Below are 25,271 nucleotides of genomic sequence, written 5' to 3'. Positions count from 1 at the left end.
TATAAGTCACATTTAATGCAAGACAATATTAAGAAAGTTGTTTATTTTTGCAAATGTCATATGATGTCTCAGCACAAGTGGTATACAGCTTGTGGACTTGAGTGTAAATGCTGAGGTGGTATTCAGCTGTAATCACCGTTGTATGTAAAATACACTTTGGCTGTAATGAAATCCCAGGTGAATGCAAGTTCACAGCAGCACAAAAACAGCTTTCCTATAGATGTAGTGTACTTTGAGGAAGTGGGGTTAATAGTGCAGAGAGAGATCATAAACTTTGGATGTCAAGAAGTTGCTGCTCTTAGCTGGTTATCAAGATAGGATTAAACTGAAAGCTATAGCTTTGCATCACCACATTAAGAAGATTTGATATGAATTACATTTCTAATAATTCTGGACTAGAAAATTTGTTTGGGAATTGTTTATGATTACAACAAAATATTTTTCAAATATTTACCAGTATAATTCAAGATGCATATCAGTTATGTTCCACATCTTTTCTTTCAATTCATCATCTTAATGTCTTTGTGGGCACAGTATCATACTGGTTATGTTGCTAAATTAATTATGTGGAAACTTGAATTCAAATCCCACCACAGCAACTTGGAAATTTAATTTCACTGAATTAGATAAACCCAAAATTAAAATAAATCTTGTATTTCATGCCCACCATTACTGACACATGGGGAAGAATTTTCGGGTTGACGAGCGGGGGCGGGGCTTGCTCGCCAACGTGTAAAATGGCGCGCAGTGACGTCGGGCGTGCATCCCGACATCACTGCGCATCATTTAGATTGTCAGTTCGGTGGGCATGCAGCCAACTCGGCTACGCACCCGGCGAACTGTCAAAGGCTTATTAAGACCATTAAGAAAGCAATTAAAGTTGTTAAGGTTGGTGGGCAGGCGAAGAGCCCAGGCGGCCTTCACGTTTTTCATGAATCCTTATCCACGAGCGGGATGAGGTTTCATGAAGGGTTTATTAATTAAATTAAAAAATTTGAAAAAATTAATGGACATGTCCCAGCTCATGTGACAGTTACACATGAGGGGACATGTCCTTAAATTTCTTTTTAAACTTTTTTACCTTTCTTCAATGTTTCATACGTGAAAGTAAACAGAGGTGCCTCAGGGAGATTTCTGCGCTCTTTCGCGCAGGCCCTGACTCAGGGAATCCCCACCACCACTTACACAGAGAGCGCTCAGCGCTCTGGGCGCGCGTCACTCTGGGCGGGCCTTAACTGGCCCGCCAACATAAAATGGCGGCGTGGCACCGATCAGGGGCGCCGATCGGGATCGCGCCTGCCCCCGCACAACCCCCCTCACCGGGAGAAATTTCTGCCCATGATTGTCATTTAAGAAAAAAAAAACATCTGATGCAATCATTTTTTTTAGGGAAGGAAATATGCTGTGCTTAACCAGGCTGGCTTATGTGTGACTCCAAACCAGCCATAATGCAATTGACTTTTAAATGCCATGCTTGCCTAGCGGGCCACTCATATGTGATTAAGAAACTGGCTCACCACCATCTTCCCAAGAGCAATAAATGATGGTCTTGCCAGCGATTCTCACAGCCTGTAAATGAATAAAAAAACAATTCTAGTTTGGAAACAAAATGTAATGCTTAGAACAGCACCTTCCAAATGCACAACCGCTACCACCTGGAAGGACAAGGGCGGCAGATAGAGGGGTACACCACCACCTGGAAGTTCCCCTCCAAGCCACACACTTTCTTGACTTGGAAATATATTGCTGTTCCTTCACTGCCGCTGGGTCAAAATCTTGGAACTCCCTATCTAACAGCACTGTGCATGTACCTACACCCTATGGTCTGCAGTGATTCAAGAAGGCAGCTCACCACCACATTCTCGAGGGAAGTTAGGGATGGACAATAATGCTGACCTAGTCAGCGATGCCCACATCCCATGAAAGAATAAAAAAACAGTTATTTCTCCAAATTATCCATAAACATGTTTTTGTTTAGATGCCAAAGCTAGAATTGCTTTAACTTATGGTTTCAAGAAGACAAATGCTTTGTCTGTAAGAAACGCATATCTTTTCATATCTTTTCTTTTCAAATAATTATCCCATCCTCTTTGAACAGTTTATAACCTACCGAAATACTAACATGTGGTATTTATGTTCTAATAGACCTCAGTATAAAAACATATCTTCTAACATTCTCCTTTTAATGATAATCTTGAAATTTTCTACTGCTTGTTTCCACTCATTAACAAATCTTACTATTTACTTCTTAAAAGAACTTGTCATAATTTCAAAAGCCTATCATTGTAATGTATTTTTTTAAAGTATGGGCTTTTCTTTTCTACTCTTGTTCCTTGAACTTTTTCTAGCGAACTCTACTCTTTGCATGAATGCCTGGAAATAGTCCCTTTGCTCTAATATTCTGTAAAAATTGAACACCACCTCTTTACTTTTTATATAGTGGTAGACATTTTAAGATCATTGTCAGCAAAGTGGATGCTGAGAACTAAAAGGTAACTTTAAATGACTTGGATTTTCAGGTGAAAAGTGGGTGTTAACCAATTCATTGAACTTACTGCTACACTGACTACACTGACTACTGACTACTACGCTGCTCAGTAATTTTCTATGGGCTTTTGCACTGGAACTTGCAGTAATTAGAAACCCATTTTGGCATAGCACCCTCTACAGGGAATCTGGGAAAAAGCAAGCCACTACAAACCATTGCGATTGAAGAATTTTTACCACGACATGTAAGGCCGGATTTTCTTGGAGCCTTGGAGACTTAATGGTCCGCGGACTTTTAGGAGTGAAGGAAGGACTCAATTCCAGGACTCCCAGACCCATTCCCAGTTTGCCCAATTTGGCTGGCATGATAGAAGAGTGCAGGCTCACTGCTTGCACCCTGCACTCCTGACTTGGTGGCTCCATTATGGGCATAGGCTTTCCCTATCCCCCTGTAATTTTCATGGATTTGCACCAGCTTCCCAAGGGCTCATGGTTCACAGCCCCTCAAAGGAGTCCTATGTCATCCATGTCTCCTCCATGCCAACTCATGCCTTCACGCACACCCATGGCCCTTTATAGTCCCCTTTCCAACTTAACATCAACTCATGCCCCCCCACCGACCCACCCCCAATGATTCCTCATACCTTCCATGCCAACTCATGGCACTTCCATGATCATTCACCCAGTATACACTGTGTATGGATCCAATGAACCCTAACAATGGCATATGTGAAACTGCTTAAAAAAACCCATTCATAATTTTCTTTAAAAAACACTACTATTACTACAACCCCTTGGAAGTGTCTATCAACCAGACCTTTAATTTATCACTTGATGTATTTTATGTAAATAAACATTGACCCATTGATAAAAAAAGCTTGTAAAGCTGTCAATTTTTCCCTTTGTGCACCTGTTTTTGTTACTTTTAAACAGCTCACCTCGGCAGCAACTGTGGCTGCCTCCAATCTACACCTGCCTCACTGGAAAGAAAATCTCGCCATTCAGGGTGCTTTCTCCTCAGGCGGGTGCAGCAAGCCAGGAAATTTCCCGACTCCTGCTACTCACCTCAAGAGTGAAAATCCAGCCCATTGACAGCATCAGCAAATGTGAATTAGAATCGTGAATTCAATGCCAAATCACATGCAGAAAGTGAAAGAAAACGAAAAAAGATAGGATTGAGAGAGAAAGATAAGAGACAAGGAAAAAGTTTAAAACATTATATTTTAATCCTCCAATAATTAAAACCTGAAGGAATGAGATCTTACACTTGTAAAAGTTATTGTTCAGTGTCATTGAAGTTGCTTGAGTAATTAAGACTTACCACTTTATTAAAAACATAATAGCACTAGAATGAACAAACTCCGTCTTTTTTTCTAGCAAGTTTAGTGGGTACCTGTCATGTGAGCATCACAACCTCATGCTGTTCCTTATGTTTCAACACTGAGTCTCTCAGCAAGATACTAGCATTACACAGCTTCTGGAGGAGCAGAGTGACTGAGACGGAAACTTCCTGATTTCACTTTTAACTCCATGGATATCAGAGATTGATGCCCAATTTACTCTAATCTCCACCATTATTTCTACAGAAAAAAAATCCATGCTTCAGTATCCACCAGAAGGACGATCCTGGAAGATGTAGAATCCTGTTAAATTCACAAAATAATACAAAGAAACAGATTAGTTGTGAATCTTACTGAAGGATCAACAGACTTCATGTCTCGTAGCCTGTTGACATCACATAACAGGAGCACCATGTGAGGTTGACATACATGCAGCTCGTGAGTACAATGGAACCAGACTAACTTGAATTCATGTAAACCATCAAAAAACTTGCCTGAAATCTCATATACACTTTTGGGCTAGGCCAATATTTTAAAAGTATTCTCATTTAATCTGCAGACACTGGAATGTGTTTCGGAATGATCCTCATGTCCCAAACAAACCTGATTACAGACCCCACAAAAAAAACCTAATTACACACTCTACAAACATACTCTCATGCTTCAACCTATCCTGGATACATCCACATTGAACAATTGCCGAACATCGCATGGCAGACGGAATCATTTTATTTCACAACTAAAAAATGCACCTTAAAAACGAGAGGGCAAACACAACATGGCTGTGGACACCAGCTGCAAACTATGAAATGAATTGTAAATCAGTGTCCATTTGGATTGTTTGGTGTTAACATGCACCAAGCCACTTCTGAAGCTACTCACTGGCTCACCAATCTTGGATATTTGAATATTGCTGATCACCCGATTTGTTATGTAGCACTTTTATGACCTAAGGGCACCTCAAATGCAGCCGATGAGGCACTTCTGAAGTATAGTCACTGTTGTAATGTAGGTAATGAGAAAATTAAATTGAACACCATAAGCCATTTTTATTATAGTCATGAGAGTTTAATAACTGCAATAGCATTTTATTGAATTTAAGATGCAGATAAATGTATTTGTCTGTTAGATAAAATAAAAATAATCTACTTATCGAGGACAATAATTGCCTGACCAGTTAAATCCCTCGAGGTTTGGTCTTGGGACAAATGCTATTAACATTTATTAGTGACCTTCGCAAAGGAATTCAAAGTACAATATGTGTTTTCAGATGACACAAAGCTGTGGATTGATGGTTTTATATTTGAGATAAAATATAATTTAATGTGATCAACAAGAGCAATAGAATAGAGTGAAGCATCCAAGAAAATAGTGCTTTCACCCCATGAAGCTTTGTGTGATATTTTGTCCAATTTCTTTGTAAGGACAGACCTTAGGAAGATTTCAAAGAGTAAAATGTTTTACATTGATGAGCCACCAAGAAAATTACATTTCTTCTTAAGGGAATAAAATACTAAAGAAATGAATTGGGTTAAATACTTTTCTTACAAATTCAGGTCTGCCATAGATTCCTTTTCAGATTCAGTAGCTCCTGCAAAAGACCTGAACGTTACTTTTATAGGAGATGACTTATTTTGCCCTATCCACTTGTACAACAGCATAGCCTAGTGATGTAATAATAGTAACACCCTGAGACCTCAATCGGATGTTCTTGTAATTTATATGTCCCCTCATGTGCCTTTCTAATCTTTCCAAAGGCAGACTGAGAAAACATTGAATAAATCGAGGACTGATAACAGCCAATAAACTGCTTTATTTCTTAATAATGTGAGCATACAGAACAGCAGTTATGATTGGACTGACTTAATTAAATCAATACTATTTATCTTAGTGTAATTATACTCCCAAATTAAAGAACACACAATACTTCCCCTCATCAGTGCTCATATTGCTTGACGTGAACAACATGACTCTTAACTGTCCTCCAACATTTCCAACTCCTTGATCTCCACAACAGCCATTACAGCTTTATTTAAAAAAAAGATTATTCAGCAATTGTTATGGGGCAGACTATTTAGGACTGAGATGAGGAGAAGCTTCTTCACTCAAAGGGGGTGAACCTAAGGAATTCTCTACCACAAAAGGCTGTGGGGGCCAACTCACCGAATATACTTAAGAAGGAAATAGATAGATTTCTGGACTCTAAAGGCACCAAGGGGTATGGGGAGAGTGCAGGAGTATGGTATTGAGATAGAGGATCAGCCATGATTGTGTTGAACGGCGGAGCAGGCTCAGAGGGCTGAATGACCTATTCCTGCTCCTATTTTTTTATGTTTCTATGTTGTCAAATCATGGAATCACATCTAATGTTGGACACTGTGTTTTTAGTTTTGCAAGCATGGGCTGATTGGGTATGGTCTGTACCTTGCCCATTGCAAACAGTGGAAAGGACATGCTACTTGGAAGGTTCCACCAATCTTTGAGATGTACAGCCTACATACCTAGCATCACACTGGCACTGACTTTCTTACAGTTCCACATGCTATAAGAATGGCCTTATCAGCAACTTTGTAAATAGTGCCCAAGCAATTTGCTCACCACACAAGCTTGATGCTGAAATAGGGCGCATAAAGGACATCCTGCAGGATAATAGCTACCCTGATCAGATCATTTTGCACTGCATATCACGTAAACTCATGGACGGGCCTAAGGCTGTCACTTTCGGCCCTGAAAAGTGCCCAAACTATCTCAGATTACCCTGGAAGGGCAAGGTATCTCAAAAATTTGAAGCTCGCTGTTTCACGCTGCTACTATGCAGCAGCAACACAAGTGGAATTCACTACTAACAGGATGCTGCCGTCAAACCAAAAAGACGTTTTGCCTATCACACAAGTGAGTAATATGGGATATGAATTTCAGTGCCAGTGTGATGCTAGGTATGTAGGCCATATGTCCCAAAGACAAGCATGCCCTTGTGCTATTCACAATGGGCAAGGTACAGACCGAACACAACCAGCCCATGCTTGCAAAACTCAAAACACAGTGTCCAACATTAGATGTGATTCCGCGATTGGACAACATTTGCTAAATAATCCTCAACGTGCTGATAACCAATTTAAGATTGTCAGTCGGGCTTGTAGTAAGGCACATATGCGTGTACTGGAAGTTATATTTTTAATACACAGGGCGCTGTTCTTTGCAGGCAGAAAGAACATATACACATATTACACCTATTTCAGCTAAACAAAATAAGTGGTAGCCATTCACTGGTTCATTCCTCAGGGTAATGCCTTGACCAATCAGAGTCAAGCTGCCTGGTTTAAATTTCAAACAATGCTTGGCAGTTAACTGTCAGTCAACATTGACTGATGCATTCTGCATGGCAATGGCTATATTAATCAGAGTGCATTTGCCAACCAATCAGCACCCTCTCTCTTGTCTCATACAGTATAAAGTTGTTCCTTCCCCTGATATTGGTGTCCTGCAATTGTCCTGAATGCAAGACAAAAAGCTTCAGACAAATGTCTTTTGTCAGCAATACTTATTTGAGCTTTTTGAGGAAGTAACAAGCAATGTGAATAAAGGGAATTTATAGATATGCTGTGTTGGATTTCCAAAAGGCATTTAATAAGGTGCCACATCAAAGGTCTCTACACAAAATAAGAGCACATGGCATAGAGGGTAGCATATTAGTATGGATAAAGGATTGGTTAGTCAACAGGAAGCAGATAGTAGGGATAAATCTGTCTTTTTCAATTGGCAAGCTGTAACTAGTGGAATGCCACAAGGATCAGTGCTGGGGCCTCAACTATTTACAACCAATATTAATGACTTGGATGAAGGGACCAAGTGTATGGTGGCTAAACTTGCTGATGATACCAAGATAGATAGAAAAGTAACTTTTCGAGGGGAGGCAGATAACCTGCAAAGGGATATAGGCAGGTTAAGTGAATGGACCACATCTGCAGTACTTGTACTGTTTTGGTCTCATTTTTTGAAAAAAAAGATTAAATTGCACTAAAAGCAGTCCAGAGAAGGTTCACTCAACTCATTCCTTGGATGAGGGTCTTATCTTATGAAGAAAGATTGAACTGAGGAAAGTTTGAACAGGTTATGGAGAAAGGTTGAACAGTTTGGGCCTATACCCATTGGAGTTCAGATGAAGGAGAGGTGACCTTATAAAAACATTTAAGACCCTGAGGGGACTTGATAGGGTGGATGCCAGGAGGATGTTTCACCTTGTGAGGGAGACTAGAACTAGGCGACACAGTTTAAGAATAAATGATCTCCCTCTTAAGATGGAGATGAGATTTTTTTCTCTGAGGGTTATTAGTATGTGGAACTTTCTCCCCCAAAAAGCAGTGGAGGCTGAACCATTGAAATTATTTAAGGCAGAGTTTGATATATTTTTCACAGACAATGGAGTTGAGGGTTATGGGGACAGACAGGAAAGTGGAGTTGAGATCACAACCTGATCAGCCATGATATTATTGAATGGTGGAACAGGCTCGAAGGGCCGAATGTCCTGCTCCTGCTCCCACGCTCTACGTTCCTATAATAACTACTAGATCTATTTGGATCACAAAATAATTATACATGAGGAAGAACACTCTGCCCATTTTAATTAGCCCATTGATCGAGACTTTTTAGTTTTCCAATTGTGTTATTTAATGATTCCAAAATTGTTGCCTTAACTACCTGATTTGGAAGCCTTTTACATTTTTGATCACACTGTGAAGGCTTTTCTGATAGAGTCCAAAAATTACCCTTTACTAGTTTACAAGCCTTAAAGTGTCCTTTTGTAACAAAAAGTTGTTGACATTGAATGATTATTCTTGAGTTAATTTCCAAAGGAATTAGTTTTGCCAACTGTGTCAAGTAAATTTGGATGGAAAATTGTGAAATCAGATCAAGTATATCAAGGTAGATATTCATTTTTTTCTTGCAGCTCCATTGCTAAGTTATCTCTTGTGCCTAGGATCACATCAAGATATTAACAGATTTTAAAGTATCCTAAATTGCATTGTCATTCATTTTATCAATATGTTCTGATTTATCTTTAAATTTGCATTATTGAGGGCTTTTTTGTTTTCATTCAATCTTAAGTAATCTAGTTTTAACATGTTAATTTTCCATATTTTCCATACAATTTGCATCTACTTGTAGTTTTACATCCCCGCATATACTCACATTTCCATTTTGCAAGAGAACTGTACTTTTCTTTTGCTCTAATAACGGATTCACTTTAGGCATTTACTTCAATGTACCATTTCCTGCTCGAGTCTTTAAAAATTGTAATTTTCTGCTTTATTGGTTAATTTTAATTTTGGCCTTTTTCACCATCTGCAGTTCCTTATGGTATTCAGTATTTATTACTTCTGCTGGATTGTAGCAAACTGCATGATGAGTCTTGATTTCAGCACAGTAGGAGCGCAAGGAAGAGAATGTAGGGTGGTGAGTTTGCAGCTTAGACAAAATGAGAGAGGAAACAACTATTGCAGTTTCAGTAGAGGGAAAGATTGACAAAGAAGGATTGGAGGCAAGAGGTGAGAGAGACATCCCCTAGCAAATACTTTTTTTCTTCTATTTTGTTCAGGAGCTAGAACAACCACCCCAGTTACAGGAGTACTTTTATTCCTACTGTGAACTTGGACTTTAAAGAGCTAGAGAGAGAATATGTTTGGCACAAATAGGAAACTGAGCTTCTTGGAGGCAGCTTAAGAAATGGAGGAGGTGTGGGAGTTCAGTTTGAGGTCAAAGGAGATTGAGAGACTATGAATGTTGATAGATGTGCTGGCAGGGACTGTTAAAATCACAACTGTGCTCATTGTTTATGCTGTGGGGTCATTCCATGCTGCCAATCAGCTTTATGCAGATGCATTAAGCAAGTCATGAATGGCTTGTTTATCACATGAAGTAATTTTAACCTCCTTTTCCATAGGGAATCTTCAGCAGCATGACCTGACACTTCAATCTTAGTATGGCAGCATTTTCAAAGTTCCAATGTGACATAAATTGCACACTCTTGGTCCGATGTGCTCCCCACTTCACCAATTATATTAGCAGGAAATTATTTGATTCTCTCATCACCTAGTCATTTGCGACTACCAGAAAGATTTTACACATGTGAATGATCACTTTCCCTGGAATTGCCACAATATCTTCATTATTGATAATGTTCACATAAATACATGATGTGTATTTTCATACTAGACATTGTTTCAACATGTTCATTGATTCACAGGAACAGGACTAGTACCAATGGGATCAGTAAAGTCCCACCTCTTAGTTCTCTATATCTAGTCACTATGCATTTATGGCACAAATACAGCCTGCCCATCCGACATCTGATATGGGGTTGGGGGCTTATGCTACGTGTATCTCTAGAGCTATCTCAAGCTCCACAATAACCTACAACATTGCTAAACTATCGTTCTTTGTGTTGCATGTGCCTCTGGTGGATTCTTCCATCTGCAGCATGCTGTTTGGACTGCTGCTTAAACTCTCTTAACTTTATTCCTTTGAAAGCAAATCACATGATCTAGATCCCACATTTCATCCAGGAGGTAATACACCCTGACCCACTGAACAGCAGTGCAATTTGCTCACGCCAACACCTCATTCTCATGTTGATGTCACCTGATTTACTTCCTACTGGCTTACTGCCTAACTCCTCTGGCGTGGATGCATCTGAGCTGGGACTTAGGTGAAATAGTACACGTTTTGAACTTGGCTAAGTAGAGTGTGCATTATAGTGAGTAAAATGTACCATTCACTTTTTCTATGTTCTCATTGATTTTCAGTGTCAAGTCTCTTTCTCATTGTGTGGCTTGGTTTGGGGACTGCATATCAACGCAGATTCTAAACTGGTTCTTGCTTCTGGGTTTCTTGACAACTTGTATGGGTGAGAGCCAAGGGGTAGACTCATACCCAACTTTATCAATAATTTCAAGGTTAAGTAGGCACTGAAATTCCTTCTCTGTTTGCTTTCTGACATGAAATGGTATTCATCGCTGTTGATGCACAACTTGGGTCTACATACAACTTGCATGTAACACCTTTCAGTTTGCCAATACCAGTGAGGTAGTCAGCATACGATTCAAGAATGTTGTTAGTATGCACAGGAACTGTGTATGTGACAGCAATCATGATCAGATCTGTTGCTGTGTAGAAACTGATGTGTGCCACATTGTCCAGATATGACTTAGAATACAGCATTATTTCTAGTGCCTTTGGATGAAACTGGTGTTTTGAAAGTCCTGGAAACTGTCATTGGTTTGTCACTGCTGTAATGGAAATGTTTTATTTTTTCTGGTTTGCAGAAAATGGGGAAATCCTGAAGCTTGTTGAATGTTTTGTCTCCCATAACATTGACAGACGCTCCTGTATCTATGAGAGCATCCATGTCGAGCAGCCAATGGTCACTATCAGTTGTGGCTGGTTGCTGTGCCAAAGGAGTGCATAAAAGTATATTCAAGGTCAACTGCCTGTACATTGGCTACATGCTCTTGCCCTTTTGTTGTGCTTTGCATATGTGGCACCTTCTGTTGGTATTGATCTTTGTTGTTGATTTTGCTAATGGACAACAAACTTGAGAAAACTGGCTGCGTTTTCCACAGGCTTTACACAGTTTGCCAGTAGCAGGACACTCTGTCCGAGGCAAGCACTGCCACAGTGGAAACGTTCTTTGGTCAAGTCGCAACTGTTTTTGTGACTCCTGTTGTTCCTATGCAGGTGGTTCCCTGGCATGTAAAGCAATGGAATGCATTCACAGGAGTTGAACTTGAAATGTGGTAGCTTTTGTTGGCAGCCTCAAACTTAGTAGCTCTTGCTAACTCCAACAGCTCTGTCTGCTTTCTGTCATTCTCGAGTGCTTTTTGGCGTAGTTGACTTGAGAGCCAACCTTTGATTATTGGTGCTTTGATTTCCCATTCAACATGTTCAACATCACCAAAGTTACATTTAGTTGCTAATTGCCTCAATCGTGAGCAACATAGGTCAATTATTTTGTTTGTTTCTTTGTTAGTGTGTTGAAAGACTATTGTTTTGTATATTGTATTTTTCTTGGGCTTGAAATAGGTTGTTAGTGCATTTTTTGATGAGCCGTAGTCATTTGCTCAGGCGTAAGTGTCTTGAAGATAATCTTCCAATTCTTCACTCCATTGTGGAGAAATAAGGCCTTTTGACTTTTGTCATCTGTGATCGCAAAATCTGCTATCGTGCCTTTGAAACATTGCAACCACTTTTGCCAACATGGGAATACAGATAAAGACTCTGAATGCATATCAAAGAATGGCAGATTGGGTGTAGGCAATGCCATATTGATCAGCATCTGGATGACAATGTGGGATCAAGAATTCAGAATTGTGTTTCTTTTCAAAGAAAATCTTCTCTGTAATGACCTGAGGATTTTTTTTTGATTGGATGATTATTTTGGTGAGATTAGTGTGTGCGTATACATTATCAAGCTTTCCTGTTTATTATTCAAGCTGGAGTGCCTTCTGTGTGTGTCCAACACAGCCTCAATATGTTCTCTAAATCTTTAACTTAAAATGCTGTGCTTCAGCAGAAAGTAGACAAATACCTTTCAAAAGTTTCATACCTGAAAGTAATGTTTCTTATTTTTCACCATTCTCATTGCCATTGTGAAGGTCTTGGGGAGAAACAATATGACATTCAGCGCCAGAAGCATTCAGGATCAAAACTGCACTTGCAGTTCAAAATAATGGATTATTTATTTCCTTTGCTAGATTCCCTCTGCTGGTATATACGTGTATGGTAGTCTTAAGTGGACAAAATGCACAATGCAATTTTCAATATACGACATAAACCAAAAATACAGGCATTGATGTTTCATTTTAATGGTTTGGCATTGTGATCTTTCAGAAATGGCTATTGACCTGTATAATGCTACAGATCATAGTCCTAGACTAATATTTGTGTAATGTAATAACTAACTGTCTGGACTCTAAAACTGCAAAACTGGCTAAGCTGAACATGATTCCCAGTACCATATAATGATGGAGAATGTCTGCGTGCATGCTTGGACAGATGTGTAGAGCCCCACTCCAAAGGTCCCTGTTGAGTGGCTATAACTCTTTTCATAAACATTGAATGATTGCACCCTTCTCTTCCTAGCTGAACTTGTTCTCATGTCGAACAACTTCTTCTTCAACCCTACTCACTTCCTCCAAGCAAAAAGTGTTTCTATGGAAACCCATGTGGGTCCTAGCTGTGCCTGCCTCTTTTGTCGGATATGTGACAGATTTTTTGTTCCAGTCTTTGTCAGGCTCCCTCCCTCACCCTTTTTTGCTAAGAAAGTGATGATGATATTGGTGCCATTATCTGCTCTTGCCTTAAACTGGAAACCTCATTACATCTAATTTCCACCCTTCCCTCGCCTTCACATGGTCCATCTCTGACTTGTTCCCCATTTCCTTAACCTCTCTGCCTCTTTTTCTGGGGATACGCTACTGACCAATATCCACTATAAGCCTACAGTCTCTCACAGCTTCTTTCACTACAATCCCCTCATCTCCCTTCATGTATGTACTTTACTTCACTCTTCCAGTTTTCCCATCTATTCTGTCATTGCAATCTTCTCTAACAGTGTTTCTGATATTTCTTCCTTTTTCCTCCACCAAGAAGCCCCTTCCACCATGGTTAACAGGGTGTTCAGCTGTTCCTGTTCCATTTCCCATATGCCTGCTCCCTTCTCCTCCCTCCCAGAACCATTATAAGATTCCTCATGACCTCAGTTTCCACCCCACCAGCTTCCAATTTCAACGTTTCTGCCACCACCAAACACATCCTTCCCTCAGCATTCCAAAGGAACTGTTCCCTCTGTGACATCCTGGTCCACTCCTCTATCACCCCAGGACACATTCCCATGCAAGTGCAGGAGTAGAATGCCTGCACTTTTACCTCTTTCCTTCTCACCATCCAGGGCTCAATCATTCCTTCCAGGTGAAACAGCAACTTACTTATACTACTTTCAAATTAGTGTAGTGTATTCACTACTCATGGTGTGGTGATCTCTATATGGGGAGACCAAATGGAGATAGGGTAACCTCTTTCCAGACCATCATTGTTCAGTCTGCAAGCATGAGCCCAAGCTTCCATTTGTCTGTCATTTTAATTCTCCACCCCTCTTCCACTCTGATCTCATTGTCCTCAGTCTCCTACACTGTCCCAGTGAAGCTCAATGTAACTTGAGGAATAGCACCTCATCTTTCAGTTTGTTGTAGTGTGGCCTTGTCGCCTATTTGTACTAGAGTTGATCTGCATACAACTTTCTAAGTGGAAACATAGGTTTATTTACAATACAACCAGTAGCAACTACATGTGTGCTTTCAACTCCATCTCTGTCTCTACACTGACATAGTAGCCCGCACTACTAACACATTGGTTTACACAGATCATGTGAGCTTATATCGCAAGACTATTCTTAAAGGTATAGTCCAACATTTAGCAAAACCATAATTACTACATTCCTCACCTTTTAACTTTGCTGTACGTATTGTATTTGCAAGTATATTTTTCTCATGACATTATAATATTTACACAGGTCATGAAATTTACAAGTTCAGTCTTTCAGGTGGTTGATGATGGTAGATGACCTGGGATAGTCCCTGCAGTAAGCTTTCCATTGTTCTCTGAAAGATGGCACAGGCTGAGGAAATATCGAGAGGCAAGCATTTATATTGGTACGACCCTTTGTGAGTATTAATTGTGCCCAATTCCCAGGAGACATTATCCAACACTAATTGCTGATATGCGTGACTCGTGTCAAGCTTTGTATACATTGTCCCTTCTGCCAGCTTGGCAAATAGGGCTTCGATTTTTGGAATGGGGTAGCTGTCCATTTTGGCTGCTCTGTTGACCATTGGTTTATAGTCCCCACAAATTTGGCCACTTTGGTCTGCTTTAAGGACTGGGACTATGGGTGCTGCCCATTCTGAGAACCGAACTGCTTTTATAACACCCAACCTCCCTAGTCAGCTGAGCTCAGTGTCAACCTTCTCTCTCAGGGCGTGTGGCACCGGTCTTACTTTCATGAAGCGCGGGGTTGCTTCTGGATCCACGTAAATCTTGGCCTGCAGGCCTTGGATTTTTCCCAGTTCATCCTTGAAGACGGTGGCATACTTTTTAAGCAGCTCTGATAGCCCTCTTGCTCTCAGCTGGAAGATTTCAGACCAGTTTAATTTAATCTCCTTTAACCAATCTCGCCTAAGAAGGCTTGGCCCTTCACCTCTACCACCATCACGGGTAGCTGTACTGACTGATTTCTATAATGGGCAGTTACTCTGCTGATACCTTTTACTTGGATTCCTTCGCCTGTGCACGTTTTCAGCTTGGCAGATGTTTGTTCCAAATTTAATTGATGTTCACCATTATTTAAATATCTGAAAGTGTGCTCTCCAATTACAGCAGTGGAAGCTTCTGTGTCTACTTCCATTTTTACAGGTTTACCGCTCACTTGTACTGTAACAAATATTGGCCCTGTCTTCCCAATTTTCATGTTAAACAGTGAATAAATGTCAGAATTTGTTGTTTCAGGCTCTTCTACACTGTAGATTTAATTGGGCTTCTTCTGTTGTTTGCAAGTCTGTTTAAATCTCTCTTTGCACTGTCTCATTATATGTCCACTTCTGTGACAAAAGTAACATTCTACTTTTTTAAACTGCCAATCGCTAAAAGACTGATTGTTTCCACATCGATTAAAATTGTCCTTCGAATTATCTGCTAAATTATTTCTTCTTATTTCTCGGTTAGCAGAGGTTGTTTCCCACTTCACGGCAGAGTCTCACTTTTTTGCGCCAATTTTGGCTGATTGTTCCCACCCGATTTGGAGTATGGCACCATTTTGCACCCCTTGTATTGCTTGTGAATCTCTTACAGCACTTTCCATGGCCAGCACTATTTCTAACGCCTTCTTAAAATCCAGATTCACTTCAGCCAGCAATCTTCTCTGAATAGTGTCTTCTTTCACACCACACACTAAACGATGTCTGAGCATGTCGTTCAGAGTCTCACCAAACTTGCAATGTTCCATTAGTTGCTTCAAATTCACCACATAGCTAGCAATTGGCTCACCCGCGGCTCTATTCCATGAATTGAACCAGAACCTCTGACTGAGGGCTTGGGTTGAAAATGTCCCTTCACGAGGTCCACCAATTCTCCAAAATTCTTTGAATCTGGGGCACTGGATGCCATCAGACTTCAAATCAAACTGTAGGTTTTACTCCCGCAAGTATTTGAGGATTGCTCGCCTCTTCTCTTCCCCTGTGATTTTTTTTGCTTGAAAGAAGAATGCGAGGCATTCTATATACTGAGACCAATCATCTGTGGCTGGCTCAAAGGGATCGATTTCACCAAATTGTGGCATTTTGGGTGAGTATATCTTCTGTTATTGTAATGAACGTTAATACTCACAATCACTGAGTGAGGTACAGAACCAATTCCAATTTATCTTGATATATGCTGATCTATCCTCATCGCCACTTTGTTGTAGTGTGGTCTTGCTGCCTATTAGTAATCGAGTTGATCTGCAGACAACTTTCTAAGTGGAAACATAAGTTTATTTACAATACAACCAGCAGCAATTACACATGTACTTTCAACTTCATCTCTATCTCTACACTGACAGAGCCCATGTGCTGACACATTGGTTTACACAGATCATGTGATCTAACATCACAGGACTATTCTTAAAGGTACAGTCCAACATTTAACAAAACCATAATTACTACAAAGTTAGGCAATCTAAAGCCTTTGAGATTCCAATATTGAGTTCAACAATTTCAGGTTGTAACCTCTGCGCTCATTTTTTTGGATGGCAGATGTTGGTGATTCTGCTAACCACATTGACACTCCTCTAGGCACACCTTTTTTTCTCCTGTACTTGTCCTTTTGCCTTCTACCATCTTGTCTTTTGTAATGTAATCTCTCCTGCCTTCTAATTTATCATAGATCTTCCCTTATGTCCTTACCCAACCCTATCCCTGCCTCTGTATTTGCTTAAAACATGTTACATCACTATGTTTTTTCCAGTTCTGAAAAAATCTTTCTCTCTCCACAGATGCTATCTGACCTCCTGAGTATTTCCAGCATTTTCTGATTTTCTGTTTTATCCCAAGTTATAATGCTGTTTTCATACAGCGGCAAAGTACAAGTATAATAGCAATCATATTTTCAGCAACAGGTTTACCTACTTTGCATAGTGATGAGTGAAGTTGAAGTATTGCTATAGTAGATGCAGTGTAAAATGATATTGTATCAAAAGTACAAGATGTTAAAGCTATCTCAGGTCTCTAGTATTGAGTTAAATTGATTTAGTTTTATTGATTTAGGTCCTGATTTTTAGGCCCTACTTCCCACCATCTTTACAATATCAAAAATACTGCAATGTATTTTTTTGACTTGAGGTTACCAGTTGTCTTTTTGTCACCTGTTGTTTGATCAATTCACATGGAACAAACTGGCTTGTTTTCAATGCATTTATTACTATGCAAGAAAGCAACGATACATCCAGCTCAGACTTGATGGGCTGAACGGCTGCCTTCTGTGCTGTACTGTTCTATATTATATATCAATGATGTCTTTCCATCTGTAATATTTCAGAAATATCCACCGTTCTTCCATTTGTACATTCTTCCCTTTGGCCACATTTCCCGTCATCAGACGTCGGGAACTTCATTGTAATACATCTGCATATCATTATAAGGCTAGCCCACCGGAATCATCTACCCCGACCCCTGGCTGAATCATCCAGCCACATCGACATGATTGCAGACCGACATGTTTCACAACAGCATATATAAGGTGTGCACTTGGTGGGTTACACTTTGAGGGCAACTCGGAGGTGAGTGCACAGTAATGTTGCACAGCCCTTGCCTGGGTCGCCTGTTGGACTTCAAGTGTGAGGTGACTTGGGGGGGTGTGCAAGGGCTGCTCTACAGTTCAGGCACATTGGGGGGGGCTGCGGAGCAAGGGCTGCCCTGTAGTGGGTTGAAGGTAGTGCACAAGCACGTGCAGAGTGTGGGGGGAAGGAAGTGGCCACACATTAGGGAAATCTTGTATAAAGAGACTATTCCTCCATAGCTGAGACAGTTCAGACGCAGCCACATTGACATACATGGAGCTGGGCCTCTAGCGTATCTTCCCACTCAAGCAACACAGAGGCATCAAAGTGCGACCTAGCGCTCCAGAGCATTTCACCCCTCGGGCACAGACTGCAAATTAATGAGCATTTTATTGAATTGCAAAACAGTTGGATGACTGGGCACATTGTACAATCTCCTTGCTAAAGCTGGCCGTGGAGCAGTCACTGGTGGAGGCGCTCACAGCCCCTTGCAATGTTGTCCTCCCGGTTTAGATCAGTCTCCTCCATTGTTCAAGCTAACAGCGCAGCCTTGCAGTGCGGGTTAGGAGAATGCCTGCGCTGAGAGCACAGCATGCAGTACAAAATGGGCAAAGCTGCTGCCAATCAGTCAAGTGGAGTTGGCAGAGGTGGGTGGGATTTCGAGCAATCTTGCAGCGTGCTAAACTCTGGCCATCCAAGTGGTGGCCAGCACTCTCTCTGGGATGCATTAAGGGGCCTTCAGACTTAACTAAGACAGGTTCTTAGTACACCCATGCTAACCATGTGTCTCTCTCTTTCATCCTGCAGCAGGAGTACATCAGGATCATGGAACCTGGTGAACTAGCTGCATGCCTCGTGGCTTATAGAGAGTGAATATAACAGGGAAGAGAGCGACTGAGATGCCTGGCTGTGCAGAGGGAGGAGCAGCACCCTCAGGAAGAAGGGGTGGCTAGGGTTCCCACACACGACACCGAAGAGCCACAGTGAGTCTTCGCTGGTTGGTGCTTAGCTAGACACAGGGTCTATAGATGGTCATTCCTGCAGATGACCGAGAACCAGTGTCGCTGAAGACTGCGCATGTCTAGGGAACTGGTTGGTCACATCTGCCACCTATTGCAGGATTTGGTACCACTGGGACATGGAGGGCATCCACTGCTGGTGGCCGTGAAAGTGACTACAGTGCTCAATTTTTACCCCAGTGGCTACTTTTAGGGCTCCACAGGTCATCTCTGGGATATCACCAGCCTCTACCCACAAATGCATCAATGAGGTCATGGATGCCATCTTCACGAGGGCGCACAACTGTATGCATTTCACTTGAGATCAAGAGAGCCAGGATGCAAGAGCGATTGGATTCTCCCAGGTCTTGAGCTTCGCACAGGTGCAGGGTGTGATTGACTGCACTCACATAGCACTCAGATCTCAGTCACAACAAATGGTCAACCATGTCAACCGCAAGGGCTCCAATTCGCTGTATGTGCCCACCACAAATGCATCCTGCTGGTCTGTGCACAGGTTCCAAGGAGTGTCCAGGACTCCTACATTCTCAGTTGGTCACAGATCCCTGACGTCTTCCAGGGTCCAGAAAGGCTTCAGGGATGTCTCCTCGAGAACAAGGGCGACCCGCAGGGGACATGGCTGATGACACTCATGCAGTGGCCTCAGACTGCAGCAGAGCAAAGGTATAACAACTCACAACTTGGTGGAGCAAATCATCGAGATGCTGAAGATGAGGTTCTGGTGCCTGGACCGGTCTGGTGGAGCCCTGCAATATAGTCCACAGAGAGTGTCACACATCGTCATCATCTGTTGCGCCCTTTGCAGCGCCAGGTTGTAACAGGGAGAGGAGCTGGCTGAGGAGGAGATGGAGGAGCTGGAGGTCTCCTCCGATGAGGAGGACATCGATGGTGATGAGGATGAGGAGGTTTTTGAAGGCGACGATGACAGCGATGAGGCCCTCACACTGGCTGGACGAGTCAGGCGGCCCTCATTGCTGCTAAATTTGTGGAGGATGATGACGATATGCAGTGAGGTGACCCAATAGATCTTCACATTGCAACTGTGAATGTTTCACTCCAGTCTGGCTTATGGCAGAGCACATACCCTCTGTGATAATGCTCCTGTAATGGAGACACAGTGGAGGCCCTAATAGTCACCCTATTGCAGAAGGATGATGACAACATGCAGTGAAGACACTCCATAAATCATCACATAGCCTCTGTGAATGTCTGGCCGAGGGCAGATCGCTTGCACTCTGTGATCAGTGTCATACATGGAGACGCAGCCAAGAAATTTTAAAAGCACCTGATCCTTTGTCCGCCTTCAGCACCTGATCCCTGCTACGCCCTGACTGCGATGACCTTGGCGGGTGTCTTCTGGAGGACAGAGATCTGGAGGGCCCTGACCTGCTTTTGGGGTCTTGCTATGTGGCAGTGGCACCCTCCTTGAGCTGTGGAGTGGAGCTTCTGGTCACAAGAAGAGGGGATTTGGATGGGATGGACACTCCCGGAGTCACCTGGTGAATGTCTCCGGGAGATACGCCTGCAGAATCCCCTCCCCATGGGTACCCATGGTCAACTCCTTGAGGAGAAGGGGAAGATGGAGTGAGATTGAGCTGTCCTGCACCCCAATCATGTACACACTGTTGGAGGCCAACTATGGCATAAGTGATGGAGTTCAGCCCACACAGCAGTGCAGGAGTGATGTCCTGGATCAAGGTCTCCATGGCGGCTGCCATCCTGCCAGTGTTGGCCTCGGTGTGTTGGCATGCCGGCGCAATCACCTCAGCCTGAAGGCGGATGGACTCCTCCATCGTGCCTTGCAACCTGAGGAGTGCAGCGGACATCCCTTCCTGATGTGCCAGAGCTTGCCTTTGCAACTCCAGCAACTGAGGTATGGCCGAGCCCAGAGATTCATCATCTGACTCAGACTCAGCAAATTTCTGGCCTCCAGCAGTCCTTCGAGTGCCAGGCACCTGGGAAGTCCCCGCCGCTGCCTGCTGTTGATCAGAAAGTGTGATCTGCTCACCAGATTGTGATCCTGAGACTATTCTAATGCTAGGTCTCACGGAGGTGTGTGTCTCTGCACTGGTGGAGGGTGTGGATGAGCGCTGTGATGGGATTTCAAGGAGGGTGCCTTCAGATTCCTCTTCAGAGGTTTCTTTGGGGCTTGATTGGAGGCCTTGGGTCGTGGGCTCAGTCAGCTGTTTCCCAGATGTGCCTGCGAAAGCAAGGAGAGACAATTAGTGCATGGCAGGGGACTGCAGAACGGGACACAGCACTCACAGCATGGTTATCTAATAGATGTTGTACTGCTGGATCCTCACTTGGTAGAGCACCACTGACCTCACCGTCAGCACAGGAATAGTCCAGACCCTTGCCGGCCAGCTGGATGGCTCTGTTTTCAAAGTCCACGAGGACCTTGATTTCAGGCATTCCTCTACCAGCCTGCGATCTCTCTCTCTCTTTGTGTGCCAGCTTGTCTTGTATGAATAGAGATGGAGAGAGTGTAAGCAGGATGCCTGCCAGGCCAGATGATAAGTTGCCTGGCCTGTGTGGGTGGTGAGTGGTGTCATGGACAGGATGAGGACAATGCAGGTGTGTGTGAGAGAGTGAATGGTGATGTCCCTTGAACTGGCAGTGAGTGAGGGCCCTGTGGAAGCGTGATGGGTTTGTCAGTGTGTGAGTTGAGAGCGATGAAAAGAGTGACTTACCCTGGTGGAACAAGGGAGATCATTCATCGTCTTGCAGCACTGGGTGGCTGCCCACTTTTGCAGGGCATTGGTGCTGACCATCACTGCCACCACCTCCCAAGCCGGATTGGTGATGCTGCTGCCCATCCTGTGGCCAGAGCGGGGGTAGGACATCATGGCGGGCACTCCAAAGGGCGCTCGAGGGACACATCATTGAACCTGGGAACTGCAGTCTTTTTGCCTTTCAGGGCCATGTCTTCCATGCAGCAGTCCTGGGCTGGAAGCACTGAGAGGTGTGCACGCGGCTGCACTTTAAATATGGCGCCCGCAGTAATGAAGAGGCGTGGAGATGGCATGGCTGGCGAATGAGAACCCGCCTGCCATTGAAATTGCGTGTTTCCCGGGAATGCATAATTAACGCAGTGGTATTGGAATGATACAGCGTGAGAAGCCGCCATTGCAGCCTGCGGATAAAACGTCAATTTTTCCGCCCACTACCACAATTGGTACGAATCTGGGATGATTCCGCCCATAATGTTATTAAATAAACTTCCCTTGGTCTCATTATTCGGTGCCAAGACCAAATGGTCTTCTGCTTAAACATGAATTCTCACAGCATATGATGTGTAAAACCATATAAATTAATAATCTTGGCACTGAAAACAATCACAAACACTGTGATGTGCTTCTCAAGTTACTTTGACGTGTATCAGGGCCAGATGTATTAATGTTGTTTGCTTTGACCCAATGTGGCACCAATTTTATTTCATCAAAAAAGTATCTATTTATTGAGCCATTTCTGTAATTAACAGATGTTTATCAAAGCATTCAGTTATCACAACTCAAAACTATTGAACCCTTAAAATGAAAAAGTCTTCCTTTTAATGACTAGCTGCTAAGTAAAAATTACTCCCGGTTTAGGTTAGAATGATGAGCTCCATATTTGCTCAGCTTTTCCTGTGGATTTGCGGCTATAACATTGAGACCAGTGAATGGTGCAAATGATGAGAAAATTGTGGAGTAAGTGACTTACACCATCACTTGTCTCTTCAGCAGTCCCCCCCTCGTTAAAAGTAGGTAGCAATTAATTTTCATAGGTTCGCACCAACCCCCTCCCCCATTGAAAACAATGGTGATCACAATTTGCTAGTTTTCAGACCGCTGCCCCTTAGACTTAAAAATAATGCCGCTCGTAGCCTGAACTATCGTTGATTTCCTTTTAACGTTAGCTAATTAAAATGTAGGTCAGTCCGAGGCTAGAGAATAGGATCAGCACAATTGTGAAATCTCTGCACTGTAGTTTTGATTCTGGGGGTTCTGATGTTAACAATTACATAATTCATAATTAGACAACGTATGGAACAATATTCACATTTTGGGGTTAGTAGTGTCCTACTGGGAGTCCCGCTCAAACAATATAACATAGATGGGATGGAAGAGAAATGGTTCCATCAGATCTAAATCAGCAGACCTCTGCTAACCAATTGAGTCATTATTATACTTTAATAAACCATTATATATTTCCAGAATGTAGCAGAATGACTATCTGGAAATAGAATGTATTTAATTATCCTACCTGCTGGAACAGAGAAGATAAAACTTTCAAAAAGCCCATAATGATATTCAATTATACTTAACCTTTTTAGTCTTAATGGTCCCAGTCCTGAGTGTGCTAAATGGGATGAAATAACTTTACAGATTTGGCAGGAATTTCTCATCTTTAGCTTAAGGGAAGTCATTTTTACTTGGCTGATGCTTCACAGTTTTGCTATATAAATTTAAGTAATAGATCATTTGCACAAGACAAATACAATTTGGAAAGATTGCTTAAGACTGGTACAAATGGCAATAATGAGCAATTAACATCATACTGGGACTGTTTTGAATACAGCAGATATTGCAGTTGTGTGCTTAATATTTGGTTGGGACAAAACCAATGGCAACAGAATGTTATGAATTTTTATTAAGTCTGCCTTATGTAAACCCTAATTGTAAGTTTGTCTCAATCATTGGGTACCCAATAGAATATTATTTGTTTGAAATATGATATGGATTTAAGAAATCCTACCTGAGCTGCAATACAATGAATAATGAAGCGAACAATATAATTTTCTAAAATAAGAGCCAAAAATGATTGAAATACTCAGCAGGGTAGACAAAACCTGTAGAAAGAGAACTAATGATTCAGGTGAATGATCAGTCTGTCGAACGATCAACACCTTGAGACATTATCTCTGTTTCTCTCTCTGTAGCTGCTGCCTGACCTTTCAGTGGGAATTTTGGTTGATTTTACGTTCCTTAGCCTTCAGGTGCTGGCTTCAAATGTTACACCTTCACTGTCAACCCAGCTGAGTTAGGTAACTCAGTTTGGATCTTAGACCTGACTGATCTGTATGATTCAGCTATTCACTTAACAATCACCCACTTAGTAATTACCAGAATAACAAATTTCAGTTAGTATGTTGTAACAAGTCCAACTAAACATTCATGTTACATATGTGTGACTATTATTTTTCACACATTATTGGGATATGAGCAATATTGGTATCCCTAGTTGTCCTGAAAATTGAGCCTTCTTATGAAACTCTTCTGTCCTTGTGGTGATCATACTCCCGCAATGGTGTTTGTAAGGAACTCCAGGTATTGATCCACTGACTATGAAAGAATGGAGGGATACGTTCAAGTCAAGTGATTGATTTGGATAGGACCTGGAAGGTGATGGTGTTCTCTTGACAATTCTACATAGGGACATAGTAAATAGGAGCAAGAGTTGCCATTTGCCCACTTAAGCCTGTTCCACCTTTCAGTTAGAGCACAGCTGATCTTCTACCTTAACGCCTTTTTCCTGCACTATCCCCATATCCCTTGATGTGTTTACAATCTAGGAACTTGTTGATCTCTGTCTGAAACATACTCAATGACTGAGCCTCCACAGCCCTCTGGGATGATTCAGCTATTTACCACCATCCAAGTGAAGCAATTCCTCCTCATCTCAGTCCTAAATGGCCTACCTCTTATTCTGAGATTGTGTCCCCTGGCTCTAGGCACCCCCAGCCACGGAGCCCTGTAAGAATTCTGTATGTTTCAATGAAATCGCTTCTCATTCTTCTAAACTCTAAAAAACATAAGAACAGTCTCCTAAATTTCTCCTCATAGGACAATCCTGCCTTCCCAGGAATCAGTCGGATGAACCTCCATTGCACTCCCTCTCTGGTAAGTATATCCTTCCTTAGGTAAGGAGGCCAAAACTGTACACAATACTCTAGGGGCGGTCTCACCAAGCACCCTGTTTGCCTTCCTAATTACTTGCTGCACCTGTTGCTAGTTTTCAGTGACTCATGAACATGGATACCCAGGTCCCTTTGGACGTCAACACTTCTCAATCTCTCACCATTTAAAAAATACTCTGCATTTCCATTTGTTCTTCAAGAGTGGATACCTTCACATTTTTCCACATTATATTCCATCTGCCATGTTCTTCCCCTTTCACTTAGCCTGTCTAAATCCCCTTGAAGCTTCTTTGCATCCTCCTAACAATTCATATTCCCATCTAGTTTTATGTCATCAGCACTTGGAAATATCACAATTGGTCCCCACATCCAAACCATTGGTATATATTATGAATAGTTGGGGCCCAAGCACTGATCCTTGCGGTACCCCACTAGTCACAGGCGGCTAACCTGAGAATGACTTGTTTATTCCTACTCTTTGTTTTCTGTCCATTAACTAATTCTCAATCTATGCCAGTATATTACGCCAAATTCCATGTGCTCTAATTTTATCAAACTGATTTCCCTTTCATAAATCCATGTTGACTTACCCAATTGTGCCATAATTTTCTAAATGTTATTATCACATCCTTTATTATAGATTCCACCATTTTCCCTTC

This window comes from Cetorhinus maximus, chromosome 7, assembly GCF_964194155.1.
Source record: "Cetorhinus maximus chromosome 7, sCetMax3.hap1.1, whole genome shotgun sequence".
NCBI classification, from domain to species: Eukaryota; Metazoa; Chordata; class Chondrichthyes; order Lamniformes; family Cetorhinidae; genus Cetorhinus; species Cetorhinus maximus.
The sequence above is the reverse complement of the archived record's forward strand: the minus strand, read 5'-3'. Positions refer to the sequence as shown.